The 16,065-nt window shown below is 37.1% G+C and overlaps 1 pseudogene; it reads left to right on the top strand.

The window, feature by feature from the left end:
- Positions 1-9,056: 9,056 nt before the first annotated feature.
- On the top strand, positions 9,057-10,234 carry LOC140612086 (superoxide dismutase [Mn], mitochondrial pseudogene; annotated as a pseudogene).
- The last annotated feature ends 5,831 nt before the right edge of the window (positions 10,235-16,065 follow it).

The following is a 16,065-nucleotide window of genomic DNA, read 5'->3' as shown; positions in this document are numbered from 1 at the left end:
TATCTCAGCGGTGTGTGGATACAATTTTTAAAAATTACAAAATGCTCCAAAATGGTCAGAAAAGGGTCACTAGACTATGAGCCAAGGGATCAGAGTTTTTTTTTTTTTTTTTTTTTTTGGAGGGATCAGAGTTTAAACATTACTTCTGTCACTCACATATTCTGAAACAGTGAGGTGACTTCAACACTTCTCTGAGCCTCAGCGTCTCCATCCATATAATGAGAGGGTTGAGCTAGTTGAAACAGAGACCTTTCCAATGTTTAAATTCTATTCACCTGAGAAGAACATTATGCAGAGGCCAGCTAGCCCCCCTGTAGCTGGCAAAGGACAATATTAAGCCTGGACATTAGAGAAAACAGGAGCCTTTTGAATAATGACTTTGCAGATAGGCATTGGGGCATCATAAACCTCCCTTGCCATTTTCCAAGTTATAATTCCACCTCATTGTCACTAACACCCTAGTTTCTGCAGTAATTTCATTTAATTTTATAGCCTGGCTCCTCCAGCCTTCCTAGACAGATAAGCGGGTTTGACAGCGCTGAGGACAACCCTGGGCAATGATTTGCAAGGTTGAGAGCGCTGAACAACCCAGCCAGATCAACAGCATCGGTGGCTGGAGGGAATTAGTTTACCTCTGGAGGCAAGGGCCAGACTGCCTTCCAAGCAAAATGACCAAGTCAGTGTGGTGGAGGCACATGATGTGTTCCTTTAGACGCACATGTGCACGGGCTCATAGGTGATCCTGGGCACAGAGAAGGACAGGTGGGAACCAGTTCCTCCCTGGGAGGGCCTCAAGATGCCCAAAAACAAGAGCAGAAACACGTAGGCAGTGAGTTGGGGATCACTTATTACTGTCATGTGTGGAAAGGCAGATACTCCCATGTCCCTCTCCCTTGGGCATGTTTCTTAACCTTGCTGAGCTCTAGTTTCTCAGTGGTGAAGGGAGGACAATTACAACTGTCACCAGAGCTGTTGTGAATGTGATATTTATGAAGAAGCTCAGTGTTATAGCCAACACAGTATGTAGTGCATATGAGCTGACATCCTCTTGTCCAGGCCAGACTCAGCTCCAGAATTTCAGGTCCAGATTCTAGAAGTTTGATGGCTGAGAAGGCCTCCTGTTGTGAACATTGACATCTATTCAGTGTGTTCATGCTTGTCTGCAAGTTTCCTATGGGCAAACACGGGGTACATCTTATTTTGCTTTGTATCACAAGGGTATAGCAAAGGTCCTGACCAGTAGGGCCTCAGGGCACATTTGAAGAGGCCTGGAGGCAACCCATGGCACCCAACCCAGGGAAGAGGTCACAGAACAACTGCCTCCAAAAAGGCCTGGAGTGGGAAGGAGGATCCTGCATAACCTAAATAAATCCTTCCATGGAGAGTTCTCTGAAGTGATTAAGCACCTACCTGCCTCGCTTTCTGGAAGGGAGTTAACCAGTAGGTCAAGGTTAAACCCACTGAAGGCCAATTCCCAACTGGTCAGGTGAGTTTGAAATGTAAATGTGGGACAGAGGAAAGGGATCCTCACAGGGTCGAGCAGAGCTGTGTCCTGGAGACCAGGAGGCCAGGAGGCCTGGGAATCAGGAGGCCAGGAAGTGAGACTGGAGTCCAGTAGGGTGAATGTTGCATGCAGTGTAGTTAGCAGGGCTGTGACTCCCCAAAGGCCTTAAACTCCACTGGGAATGGTGCTGTGTGTCCAGTGAACAGTTACTGACCTGCTGCCTGCCAGGTATTGTTCTAAGTACTTTGCATGTACTAACTCATTTCAGCCTCCCATAGCCATGAGGCATGTGCTCTCAGTGAACCCACGTTATAGATGGAGGTGCCAGCCACAGAGAAGGTAAGAAACCTACTCGAGGTACACAGCTAGTAAAGAGAAAGAGGAGTTTGATATTAAAGCTTTTCCACTGCAGCATTATTGACATTTGGGAATGGGTCATTTTTTGTTGCTGGGCTTTTCTGTGCATTACAAGATGATTAGCAGCATCCCTGGCTTCCACCAACAGATGCCAACAAGACCTCTTTATGAGTTGTAACAATCAAAAATGTCTCCAGACATTGTCAAATGTCCCATGAAGGACAGAATCAGCCCAAGTGGAGAGCCACTCTCCTAGAAAGTAGCAGAGATCAACAAAAAGACATGATTTCAATATCCAGTTTACTACCTGCTGAGATGGAAACTAGAATTGTTTTTTTTTTTTAGAATTTTTTAAAAAGATTTTATTGATTTATTCATGAGAGACACAGAGAGAGGCAGAGACATAGAAAGAAGGAGAAACAGGTTCCTCAAAGGGAGCCCAATGTGGGACTCAATCCCCTGACCGGGATCACGCCCTGAGATGAAGGCAGAGGCTCAACCACTAAGCCACCCTGGTGGCATCCCAAAATGGAAACTAGAACTTGAGGTGAGGGCCCCTGAGAGAACAGGGAGGGGGTCTGAGCTCAATCCGCTGAGTCAACTGGAGGAGTAAGCTGAACTGAGGATGAGGAGGACTCAGCCGGGATAAGAGGGTGGCAAAAGGTGTCCCACACAAAGAGAAAAGGATGTGAGTGGGAGCTGGTGGTGAATCCAATCTGTCTGGAAACTTTTCATAGACGCAGTTGTCCAGAGGTGCCCTGTTCCCATGCCCACAAGGTCAGAAGCTCCAGGGTAGAGTCCTGGGATCTACATTTGAATAAATGCCTTAGGTAGTTTGTGCACAGTCAGCCATCACTGAGATTTGGGAATCATAGGAACTTTTTACGGTTAATGCTTAAAGTGTGAGCAGAGTTTGGACAACCTCAGTAGACCCTGTGAGCAAACTCTCAGTGGCTCAGGATGGAGAGGCACTGGGTGTGTAGATGTAACAATGTCCTACTTCTATTATCTCGATGCAACAAGTTTCTCCTTACTTAAAATCTAGTTGTAACTGGGCTTTCTCACCCAGCCAGACGGCCCTAGCACAGTCTTTGTGTGGTTGAGGGAAAACAGCATAAATTTCAAAGTCAAACAGAACTAAGCTTGAATCTACTCTTTGTAGCTTATCTCCATTGGCTTTTTTGAGACTCAATTTTCTTATCTGTGATATGAGTACAGAAATATATACCTCCTAGGCATTTTACGGCTGGAACTAAATATTTGAAGCATGACAATGTAGTTGTCCTTAAGGCCTTCTGCTGACTGAATCCAGCACCAAGTAGCTATTCAGTACACAGCCCTCCCAATGTTAATGACATTTCTGAGATTTATGCAGACTGCACCCATCAGAGACTTTGAGAAGATTTATTAAAAAACAGAGATGTCCAGATTTGAACCAGGTGCCCAGTGCCTGAGGCTTTTCCTACAAGCTGGTTTCTAGTTTTATCATCACAACTGTGATTTCTAAACCACACCCCAGATCTGCCCCTGCCTGGGTAGAATATGATAGATGAGCTCAGACCTAGATCTCTGCTTTGATGACCAGAGCCAGATGCCCACCCAGGCCCCAAACCCATTTTCCAGGCAGGCTGACCCTCAGAGTTTCTGGTTGAACCTTGAGAGCTCTGACCACCACACTATTCACTTCTTACTTCATTCAATCATTCACTCGTGAGTGTGGGTCTTTCTTCCACCACTACTGAAAATTAAAACCAGTACCTGTATGTGAACATGTGGATACTGCATTTTTATCAGAAGCTTTGAAATCCTTTCACAGCAGGCCTTTTATTCTACACTCAGAAATCCTATAGTGGCTCAGTTTTCTCTGCAATATATCCCAAATCTGCTGGTTGCACCCAAAATCCGTATTTTAACCATGCATTTGCTTCTGGGTTTAAAAAGCTTCACTGCCTTCCCCTACAAATAAAATCATAGCTATCAAGCATAATACATGTAATTTTTTAGCTGTACCTGCAATTTGTGAATGAGTCTATTAAATTGTGAAGGGAAATGCAGCATTTGAGGCAGCCTTGAAAATGATACCATCAGGTGTGCTTTCAATTTTCATCCATTTTGATGACTAAGAAGCAGAATCAAAGAGCTGATCCATTGTCTGTTCCAAACCCAGCAAATCTCTTCTCTCACAGACTTGAGTACAGGGTCTCTAAATAGATGAATGATGGTAGATGGAATTGATCAAGGGCGAATGGTGAGGGGAACAGGGAATAGTAACATTAACATTGCTGAATAGTTGCACTGAGCCAGACACTGTGTGAAGACTTTGTACATGTGTTAGTTAATACTTCCTGTGGTGTTCTCAGGGGACATTAGGCAATACTTGGAACTATTCTGTGTTGTCATGATTTGTAGGTGAGTGTGTGCTACTGACATTTAACGGATAGGGATGCTCTGCTAAACATCTACACAGGAGGTTTAGTACAGCACAGCTTGCCCCACAACAAAGAATTATCTCGTCCAAAATGTCAATAATATCAATATTGAGAAAACCTGGCTTATGAAACACTGCAGTGTCCAGATGGGGAAACTGAGGCCTGAGATACTAAATCACTTCCCATAGATCAGTAAGTGAAGAAAGTAGGACTAACCTTGAGGTCTGTCAGACCTCACAACTCCATAGTAAAATTGAGGATGTTGGTGTTTAAGTCATGGGGAATTCCCCGCATCTAGCAAAGAGATATTTGCATGGCCGGTTCTTAGCATGTTCTAAAGCTACAACGTTAACCACACACCTAAAGGAAAGCACAAATGAACAAAGGTGCACATACAAGCACAGTATTCAAGTTGAGGAACACAGATTGCACTGCTCTGTTACCAAATTGCTGAGTGGCATTAGTCATATCTCTTAACGTCTCTAAAATTCATTTTTTTAAAGAAAATTAATCACACTAAGGTTATAATTACTGAGAATTACCTAATACGGCTCTGCTTGTATGCAATTCCCCCAGCTAATTAATCAATGTGAACATTTATTAGTCCTATCTAAATTTTGATTTGCACATTGGAAGGAGCCTCACCTTAACCCAGAGGAATGAAAGGTGAATGATGGCATTTCAGGAAGCATAGCAAACTGGGGAAAGAGATACTCCAGAGTGGAGAGTACTACTGTTTTTCCTGGAACTACTGCATCTATCTTAGGACCAAATGAAAATCAGCTTGAAGACAAAACTGATGTAATTAAAGGAGGCAGAAACTTCTATGACAGATATAGACCTTGGGACGTGAGCTTGTCAGTAGCCAATTTCACTGCTGCTTTATGAGGTCTCTATGCCTGCTCTTGGGATAATATGAAGTATTATGCCTGGCTCTGGGCATTCCTCTCCCTCTGATATGGAGATAACAGCCACCAGGCCAAAGGGCTTGGTCTAACTGAGGTGGGGAACAGAAGGCTCTTGAGGTCTTGTGAGTGATGGACTAATATCATCACTTTATTTTCGAAAGAAATTATTTAGAACCTATTTGATGTAAATAACATAAACTCTCTTGGTAGAAAACTCAAAAGAACTGGGGGAAGCTATAAGAAGACAGGCCTACTCAAAGGGAAAACTTCATTTCAGAATTTTGTAAGGAGAAAAAAAAAGAATCTTGTAAGGAGAAAGTTGGCTGCTATAGTCATTAGTGAGTTTCCCATCACTGGAGAGATTCAAACAGAAGCTCGGTTTTTCTCTTGCCTATTACTCATCAGCTTCTGCTGTTCTTTCTTTCTGCTAATTGAGTAAAAGGGGAGATATGGGACCACTTTTCCCAGGTTCCCTGGTAGTAGCTGGGTGTGGACATCTGATAAGGGGTCACTGAAAGAAAGTAGACCTTTGCCATTTCATTGCAAGTGTCATCCTCTGTATTTGTCCCCCTTCTTGTGATCAGAAACCTGGAGACACTAGGCCCAGATAACCATGAGGATGAGAATGGTGGAATAACAGAGGAAAATTTGTGATTGTTTCAATAGGTGCAGGAAAAAAAAAGAAATTGACCAAACTCAACTTCCATTGCTTAGAAAAAAAAAAAATCAAAAAACTGAATAAAAGAAAACTTCTTTTAAGAACCTGTAAAGCCCTGCAGTTAACTTCATACACAATTGTGAAAAGTTCAATGCTTTCTACATGACATCTGGAGCAAAGCATAGACATTAGTTCTCATCATAACACTTAACATTTTACTGGAGATCCTAGCCAGTGCAATAAAGCAATAAAAAGAAATAAAATCCATATAATTAGAAAGGAAAAAGTAAAACTGCCTTTATTTAGAGACAGCATGATTGTTTATGTAAAAAAAAAAATAGTGAAACCATAAAACAAAAAGTATAAAAAACGTATACACCTGACAAATGTATTTAGCAATATTGTAGGATAAAAGATCATACACAAAAAGAAAAAAGATCATACGCAAAAATAATCTAGTTTCTGTAATTAGCAATAAGCAATGAGAGAAGAAAATTTTTAAACTCCTTTTACAGGAACATTAAAATCAATCAAATACTTAAAAATAAAGTTAATGAAAGATATTTAATCCCTCCACACTGGAAACTGCAAAGCAAACCTAAAAGATATTAAAGACTAAATAAATGGGAGAGATGTACCATATTAAGGGATTTAAAAGCCTCTTTTTTAAAACATTCAATGTTTTTAATTTATTTCCTCTCAAATCGATTAATAGATTTAAAGCAATCCGAATGAAAATCTTACCAGGCTTTTTGGAGGCATTGATTGATAAGTTAATTCTTATATATGTATGAATATGCAAAGAACATAGAATACCCAAAGCATATCAAAAAAGAAGAAATTCAGAGGATTAATATTCTCTGATGTGAAGATTTTCTATTAAAAAGTACTATTCAAGAAAATGTGCTATCTGCATAAGGAACGACAAATGGATCAATGGAACAGAATAGAGAATCAGAAATAAATTCACATTATCTAAGGATATCTGATTTCTACAACAGTGCCAAAAGTTGAAACTGTAATACATTATTAGTGGAATTATAAAATACACAATCAATTTGGGAAAAAAAATTCCAACAATTTCTTACAAAATTAAACATATTCCTGCCTTATGAGCCACCAAATTCTGATTCTAGCTATACCAATTCCAATGAATTAGATAAGAATCTTCAGATTAGCTTTATTCATAACTTTCAAAAACTAGAAATACTCCACATATCCATTGACAGGATAGTAGAAACATAAAATGTGGTATATTCATGCAATGCATTATTATTCATGAGTAACAATGAATGAGCTACTACTACACAAAAACTACAGATAAATCTCCAAAGCATTATACTGCTTGAAAGAATCTTTACACAAAAGAGAAAATATTCTATTATTTTAGTCATATGAAGTTATAGAATAGAAAAATCTAATCTATATGGGAAAAAAATCAGAAGACTGATTACCTTTAAAAGCCTAGAGATGGGGATGGACTTGAAAGGATCACAAGGGATGTTTATGGTCTATATTTCAATAGGTGTTTGTGTTACACAGGTTATATGTTTATGCATTTACCAACACGCAGTAAATATACACTGAAAATATGTGCATTTCATTGTATATAAATTGCGTTCCAAGGGGAAAAAAAAAACACAAACAAGAGACTGAACTCTAATGATATGCATGCTGAAGCTTTTAGGATGAAGTGTATTATTATCTGCAGTTTACTTTGAATGTACCAAAAACTAAAATGAAATGACCCGGATGGATAAAGGAAAGGGTACATAATTAGACTGTCATAAAGCCACAATAGTAAAATGCAAAGGCAGATCCTCCATGATGGATTTATAAACATTTATTGTAAAGTATTTGCAATGTTTGGGTATTTTAATTTTTAAAACTTTAAAAAAAAATCAAGACTCTGCTACTTCAATGTCCCTCTTTGTTTAGTATCTAGGATAAGAGAAGTTTTCTACGGCTGAATTTTTTTTCCTATTTATCTCCTTATTCCTTTTACTAACAGATGGCCATATACTTCAGGGAAGGTGAGGTCCCTTTTCACCAGAGTGATATTTTATTTATCCAATCCAATGCTTATAATTCTATTCCTCTTATTAGTGATTTAGGACATCTAGCCAAGAATATACAAAGAAAAGCCTCGTGTAGGGCTTCTAGAGAAGTGTTCCATATTCTGAAAGGGGAATTAGGGAAGGAACATTCTTTTTCCTGGCCTCTCAACATTGACATTTGACCTGAAAATCTTGGAGCAGCTGCAGTCATCTTTCAACCATGAAGGGACAAGCTCAAGGTCAAAGGCAACATGCTGCAAAGGCAGAGCAAAGAAAACATAACATGGGTCCATGATGGCATCAAACAAACTGGAACCCTTCTTCTGAAGTTCTTATGAGAGAAGCATAGGAGTTGACTACAGCTGTAGTTGTCCTCTTGCCATGAGGCCATAAGCATGCAAACAAAAAGGAAATGTGCAAACGATGTTAGAACAAAAAGAAAACAAAAAGAGCTTGGCTTTTTAATATCATTATTGAGATGCCTAAAGTCTCACCTGAAGTCCCCTAGACTCCTCTTAAATACACAATAAACTTCTGAGTTAGTTGTGTATTGTGTTACTTGCAGCTGAGAGCATTTTAACTGCACTCAGCCTTGACAACGAAAAGTATATGTATATACCATGAGCATATGACGTCTACATTTATTAATAAAGGTCATTTTGCAGACTGCAATTCTACCAGTAACTTTATTAAAATAGTTCATTGTCACTTAAAGTCATAAGAAAAAGCTTTACAAGGAGGAGGAAGCTGACTGAGGGTCTGAAGGAGGAGTAAAATTTCACAGAATGAAGAAAAGAGAAGTGAGAAAATCTCAAATAGGGGACTTAAGATATTAGGACTTAAAGCTCAGGTGGCCAGTTGCCTTACCTTTACTTCAGAGACAACCGTAAGTGGTTTCTCAGGATAGAAGAAATCTCCCCACCAAGCATCTAAGGAGAAAATGCTGTCACTCAATAAAATGGTCACATGGAGTGTCCGGCTGGCGGTGGGCGCGACCCTGCGTCTCCGAACGCCGACTACGAGCAGGAGGACGCTGGTGCAGGCGCTGGGGCGTCCGGGGTCCCGGCAGGCAGAAGCACAGCCTCCCCGACCTGCCCTGCCGTAGATTACGGCGCCCTGGAGCCTCACATCAACGCCCAGATCATGCAGCTGCACCACAGCAAGCACCACGCCACCTACGCGAGGAGAAGTATCTGGAGGCGCTGGGGAAGGGTGACGTTACAGCTCAGATAGCTCTTCAGCCTGGGCTCAAGTTCAATGGAGGAGGTCATAGCAATCATTCCACCTTCTGGACAAACCTGAGCCCTACGGGTGGTGGAGAACCAAAAGGGGAATTGCTGGAAGCATCAAACGTGATTTTGGTTCCTTCGACAAATTTAAGGAGAAGTTGAGCACTGTATCCGGGCGGTGTCCAAGGCTCAGGTTGGGGTTGGCTTGGTTTCAATAAGGAGCAGGGACGCTTGCAGATTGCTGCTTGCTTTAACCAGGATCCCCTGCAAGGAACAACAGGTCTTATTCCAATACTGGGGATCGATGTGTGGGAGCATGCTTATTACCTTCAGTATAAAAATGTCAGACCGGATTATCTAAAAGCTATTTGGAATGTAATCAACTGAGAGAATGTAACCGAGAGATACATGGCTTGCAAAAAGTAAAACATTATCCTTACATTGAGCAAAATAAGGTTTTCACAACTATTTTTGTAGTAGTGCAGAGTACCATAGTATACCAGTAAGCTGCTCTATTGTAGCATTTCTTAATGTAGCTTGTTCAAGCGTTTTATGAAAATGATTCAATGCTATGGATTTCTTGTTTTCAAATTTTGTTGTTGGGCAACTGAAAAAAGTAAGTGGTTTGTGTGATATAGTCTTTTCATTGAACATCTTTTTCATAAAGTTCAGATAGCTAGCAGGTTATAATTGCCATCATAAAACCATCAAAAAGATCTCATCCTTGTCCTCTTCAGGCCTCCAGGGAAGCCTTTTGCCTCAGTTCTATTGCACTTGTAGAAAATCTGGTCCTTTGCCCCACTTGTTTAACCATAAAAGATTAAATTTGTTTCCCAAGGGAAATGTTCAGTTTTTCTATTGAAAATTGCTCTTTTTGTAAGTAATCTATGTCTAGTAGTAGTACTTGTAGATATCACCCATGGGCCTTTAATTATTTTTGGTCACATGTTCCATAGGGTTAACACCATTTTGGCTTAAAAAAAATATAACTTGATTGCTAATTGAGAATTGCTTTATTATGAAAAGGAAATGGTTCTGCCTTTGAATGTCTCTGTTGGGAGAAATAAAAAGACTTTTGTGTGAAAAAAAATTAAAAAATAATAAAATGGTCACATAGAATGAAAACTACTCTCTTTGAATCAGATGTGATGCTATAGTCTCTAAGTAATGGGAAAATCCAACCAAAATAGCTTATAGAATAAAGAGATTTATTAGCTTATAAAACAGGAAATCTGTTGATAGAATGATCTTCAGGATTAATTGGCCAACTCAGAGAAGTCTACAGGGAACCATTTTTTCTCACCTTTCTGTTGTTGGTGCATTGATTTTGCCATCAAGCTAGATCCCCCTCTGATTGCAAGATGGCTCTATTGGTCCTGGTGTTTCATGATTTCTCTTCCTTTTCTTCCCCTTGAGTCTTCATAACTGCTTCAATCTCCCTTTCTACATACAAGTTCCTTCTGTGGCTAATTTGCACAGTCAACTGTGGTAATATGACATTTCCAGTCTTCACATTACCAGTTCAGCGTTGCCCATTCTCTCAAGATTCCAACACAGCATTTCCTGAAAGGAACTCAATTGGGACAAACTGAATGCTATAGTAGTAGACTGCACTGGGTTGAGGAAAGAACCAGTGAGCTTGAAAATGTGTCAGAGGAACTTCTCAGGCTGATAGACAAAGAGAAATAAAGAATGGGGGAGGGGGGAAGGATCAGAATATCGAAGAACTGTGAGACAATCGCAAAAGGTGTGACATTATTAGAATATAAGGGAAGGGGGAAGAAATGTGTGGGAAATATCAGAAAGGGAGACAGAACGTAAAGACTGCTAACTCTGGGAAACGAACTAGGGGTGGTGGAAGGGGAGGAGGGTGGGGGGTGGGAGTGAATGGGTGACGGGCACTGGGGGTTATTCTGTATGTTAGTAAATTGAACACCAATAAAAAATAAATTAAAAAAAAAAAGGTGTGACATTGCATGATAGGGATACCAGAAGCAGAAAAAAAAAAAGGAGCAAAATAAATGTTTTTAGTAATGCTGGCAGGGAATTCTCCAGAATCAATGGCAGGCAAGAAACCACAAATCCAGGAAGATCAGAGAACATCAAGCAGGAAAAATTCCAGAAATAAGCCAATAACATACCCAGGTCATCATATTCCAACTGAAAAACAAAAACAACAACAAAACCATTCACACACAAAGAGATCTTGAAAGAAGCCAGGAGAGTTGGGGGAAACACGTTACCTACAGAGGACCAAAAATAAGGATTACATCGATCCTCTCTCCAAAAACCATGGAAGCAAAAAAGGAATAGAGTGAAATATTTAAAGTTATCAAAAGAAAAAAGGACACCAATCCAAAACTCAAAACCCAGTAAAATTATCCTTTAAATGTGAAGAAGAAATAAACATACCTTTAGAAAAAGCTAGACAATATGTCACCAATAGTTATGCCTTGCAAGAAATGTTAAAAGAAATTCTTTGAAAAAAGGAAAATCATATAGGTCAGAAATATGAATTTATATATAGGACTAAATAATTTTAGAAAAGGTAGGTTAAAATAAAATCCATTATTTTTCTTATTCTTAACTGGTCTAATAGGTAACTGTTACAAATAACAATAGCAATAATATATTGGGTGATGATAGCTTATAGGTAAGTGAGATGAATGACAGCAGTGTCATAGGAGAAGGCAGAAAGGCATTGGGGATGCTCTGTTATAAGTTACCTGTACTGCCTAGGAAGCAGTTCAATTTTATTTGAAAGTCAACTTGGATTAGTTGTAATTCTAATTAAAAACCTTAGAGAAACCAGTAAAACAAAATTTAATAAACATAATTTATATGGCAAGAGAAGAAATAAATGGAACAATAAAAATCCTCAATTTAAAACCTAAAATGCCGGAAAAAGAATAGAAGACAAAAATAGAAACATAGAATAAGGGCAACAAATAAAAACAGAGATGGTAGGCAAACTATGTCAATAATTACTTTAAATATAAATATTCTGAATGTACAAATGAAAAAATTTCCAAAGAGAAATCTTTTTGAAAACGCAGTTGTATATTGTCTGTAAGAAACCTAATTTAAATAAGAAGACACAAATAAATTAAAAGTAAAGGGTTAGAGTTAGCTATACCAAGCTAACACTAATCAAAAGAATGCTAGAGTAGCTATATTAATTTCAGACAGAGTAGACTTCAGAACAGAAAATTGTCATGAAGAGAAGCATCACATAATGATAAAAAGATTAATTCTCCAAGAATACATAATAATTCTTAGCAACTATATACTTGACAATAGAGCATCAAAATTTCTGGGTGAAAAGTTGATAGAACTGCAGAAAGAAAGAGAAAATCTGCTGTTGCAGTTCAAGACCCCAGCATCCTTCCATCATTAACTGACAGATCCAGCAGACAGAAAATCAGTAAGGACATAATTGAACTGAACAGCACTATTGATCTACTGGATCTAATTGACATTTATACATTTCATTCAACACAGAATACACATTCTTCTACAGCTCAAGTGGAACATTCTTCAAGATAGATCATATGTTGAGATATAAAACACACACCTTAACAAATTCAAAAGAATTATATCATACAATGTCTGCTCTTAGACCATAATGAAATTAAATTAGGAATCAATAATGGCATAGATAGCTGGAAAATCTCAAAATACTTGGAGATTAAACAACACACTTCTAAACACATGAGTTAAAGAAGATGTCTCAAGAGAAGCTTTAAAATATTTTGAACTAAATATTTTGAAAATGTGAAAATGAAATGCAGCTCATCAAAAATGAAAATTGGAATTGAAATTCATGCAGCATGAAAATGAAAATGCAGCTTATCAAAATTTGTGGAAAAAAGTTCTTAAAAAGAAATTATTGGCATTAAAGGTATGTATTAGAAAAGGAAAAAAAAAACCCTAAAATCTGTAATCTAATTTTCCACATTAGGAAACTATAGAAAATAAGAGCAATGTAAACCTAAAGCAAGTATAAGAAAATAAATAATAAAATCAGGGCAGAAATCGAGGAATTGAGAATTGGAAATAATAGAGAAAAATCAATATAATCAAAATCTGTTTTCTCAAAAAAGAAATAGACAAGCTTCTAACTAGGCTATCTAAGGGAGTAGTGGAAAGAGAACACATAAATTAGTAATATGAGAAATGAAAGAGAAGCTATTACTACTGATCCCATGGATATTAAAAGGATAGTAAAGGAATATTATGATTAATTATAAATTTGATAACAAATGAAATAAGTCAAATCATTGAAAGGTACAACTTATCCATATTCAATAAAAAATGTATGTGTATATATATAATTTATATATATTTATATATATATAATGTGAATAAGCCTATATATATTAAAAAATTGAATCAATATTACTAAACTTCCATAAAAGACAGTGCCAGGCCCAGATGGTTCTATTTATGAATTCTACCAAACATTAAAGGAAGAAATAATACAAATTCTCTGCTATATCTTCCAAAAACATAGAAGCTATAAGGTCATTAGTACTGAAACCAGATAGAGATCTTATAAGAAAGTTTTCATAAACATAAATTCAATAAAATTCTCAACAAAATACTAACAAATCAAATTTAACAATGTATAAACAAAATTATACACCTCAACCAAGTAGGATTTACTCTATGTATGGGAGGATGGTCAACATTCAAAAACATCAATTAATGCAATCCATAATAGCAATGGGCTAAAGAAAACCATGTGATCATATCTTAGAAAAGCTTTTTTGAAACCATAACACTCTTTTGTGATAAAAACAAACAAGCAAATAAACAACAACAACAAAAGCCTAACTTCTTACTTTGAGGAAACTCCTTCAGTCTGATTAAGAAAATCTAAAAAAAAGCAAAACAAAACAAAATAAAACTAAAAACCTACTCATAGCATTATACTTAATGTTGAGAAACATCTACCTAAGACTGGTAGCTAATGCAATAAGACAAAGAAGAAAGGAAAGGAAAAGGAATACAAATTAAGAAGAATAAAACTGTCTTTGTTGGCAGATGACATGATTATCTATGTAGAAAATCCCCAAAACTCAATAAAAAATTCCTGAAACTAAGTGAATATAGAAAGTTTGTAGGATGCATGGTTAATATACAAATTCAATTGCTTTCCTACATATCAGTGTTGAACAACTGGAGTTTGAAATTTTTTAATACCATTTATATTATACCCCCAAAAATAAATAATTTGGTATAAATATAAGGAAAAACACTATGTAAGGAATCTGTATGTGGGAAATGACGAAACTGTCATGAAATAAATCAAAGAATATCTTTATAAGTGGAGGGATAATCTATGTTCATGGAAAGGAAGACTTGATATTGTTAGGATGCTAATTCTTCCCAACTTGATCTAGTAATTCAAAGCAATCCTAATAAAAGTCCCAACACATTACATAATACATATTGACAAACTGATTCCAAAGTTTATATGGAGAGACAAAAGATTCAAAATAACACAATACTGAAGGAGAAGAACAAACTTGGCAAATGTACAGTACCCAACTTTAAGACTTACTATAAAGCTTAGGCAAATGAGACTATGTGTATTGGTGGAAAAACAGACATATACATCAACCAAACAGATTAGCAAGTTCAGAAATAGAGCCACACAAATATAGTCAAATGGTCTTTGATGGAACAAAGACAACTCAATGGAGAAGACAACTTTATTCAACAAATGGTGTTGGAAGAAGTGAACATCCATATGCTAAATAAATAAATAAGTCTAGCTCCAAGCCTTATATCTTCAATAATAATAATAATAATAACAATAATAATCAAAATGGATCACAGACCCGATTTAAAATCCAAACTATAAAACTTCTAGAAGGCATCATACGAGAAATTCAAAGTTCTCCTGGTTTAGAGATGAGTTTTTAGGCTCATGACTAATAAGAGAAAAAAAATGCTAAATTGGACTCTATAAAAAATAAAAACTTCTGTTAAGCCACGGACTGGGAGAAAATCTTTGAAAAACATATCTGATAAAGGACTTTTACCCAAAATACAAAGTGCTCTAAAAATTTAACAGCAACAAAACAAACAACCCTATTAAAAATAGGCAAATAATCTAGACAGACATCTCACTAACAAAAGTAGACAGGTAGCAAATATGTATATGAAACAATGCTCAACATTGAAACAATGAAATACTTAAGATTACTAAAATCCAAAAAAATGTTAAAGTACCAAATGCTGGCAAAAATGAGAAGCAAAAGGATTCTCATTCACTGCTGCTGACAATGCAAAATTATACAACCAATTTGCAAGATAGTTTACCAGTTTCCTATAAAACTAAACATGCTCTTACCACGTAATCCAGCTCTCCCACGTATTTACCATTTGAGTTCAAAACTCATACCTGGACAAACTGCATGCAAATGTTTATAATTATATTTATAATTTCCAAAACCTAGAAGTAACGTAGTTATTCTTCAATATGGTAATCCATACAGTGGAATATTTATTAGTCAACAATTTAAAATAATGAGCTATCAAGCCATGATATGACATGATGGGAGCTTAAGCGCATATTGCTAAATGAAAGAAACCAATCTGAAAAGGCGACATATACTGTATGATTCCAAGTATCTGACATTCTGGAAGAGGTAATAACTACAGAAACAAAAATTATCAGTAGTTGTCAAGTATTTGGGGATGATGAATAGATGGACCACTAGGATTTTTTAAGGCAATGAAACTATTCTGTATAATAGTTGTAATATATAACATTATTCATTTGTCAAAACCCATACAGAAAGAGTGAAACTTTATATAAACTACAGACTTAATTAATATATACCAATATTGGTTCGTTGATTACAACAAATGTACCATACTCATGCAAGATGTTGCTAATAAGGGAAACTGTT

The sequence above is a fragment of the Canis lupus genome, chromosome 20 (assembly GCF_048164855.1).
Source record: "Canis lupus baileyi chromosome 20, mCanLup2.hap1, whole genome shotgun sequence".
Taxonomy (NCBI): Eukaryota; Metazoa; Chordata; class Mammalia; order Carnivora; family Canidae; genus Canis; species Canis lupus.
Note: the sequence above shows the minus strand (reverse complement) of the source record. Positions and strands in the feature narration are given on the sequence as shown.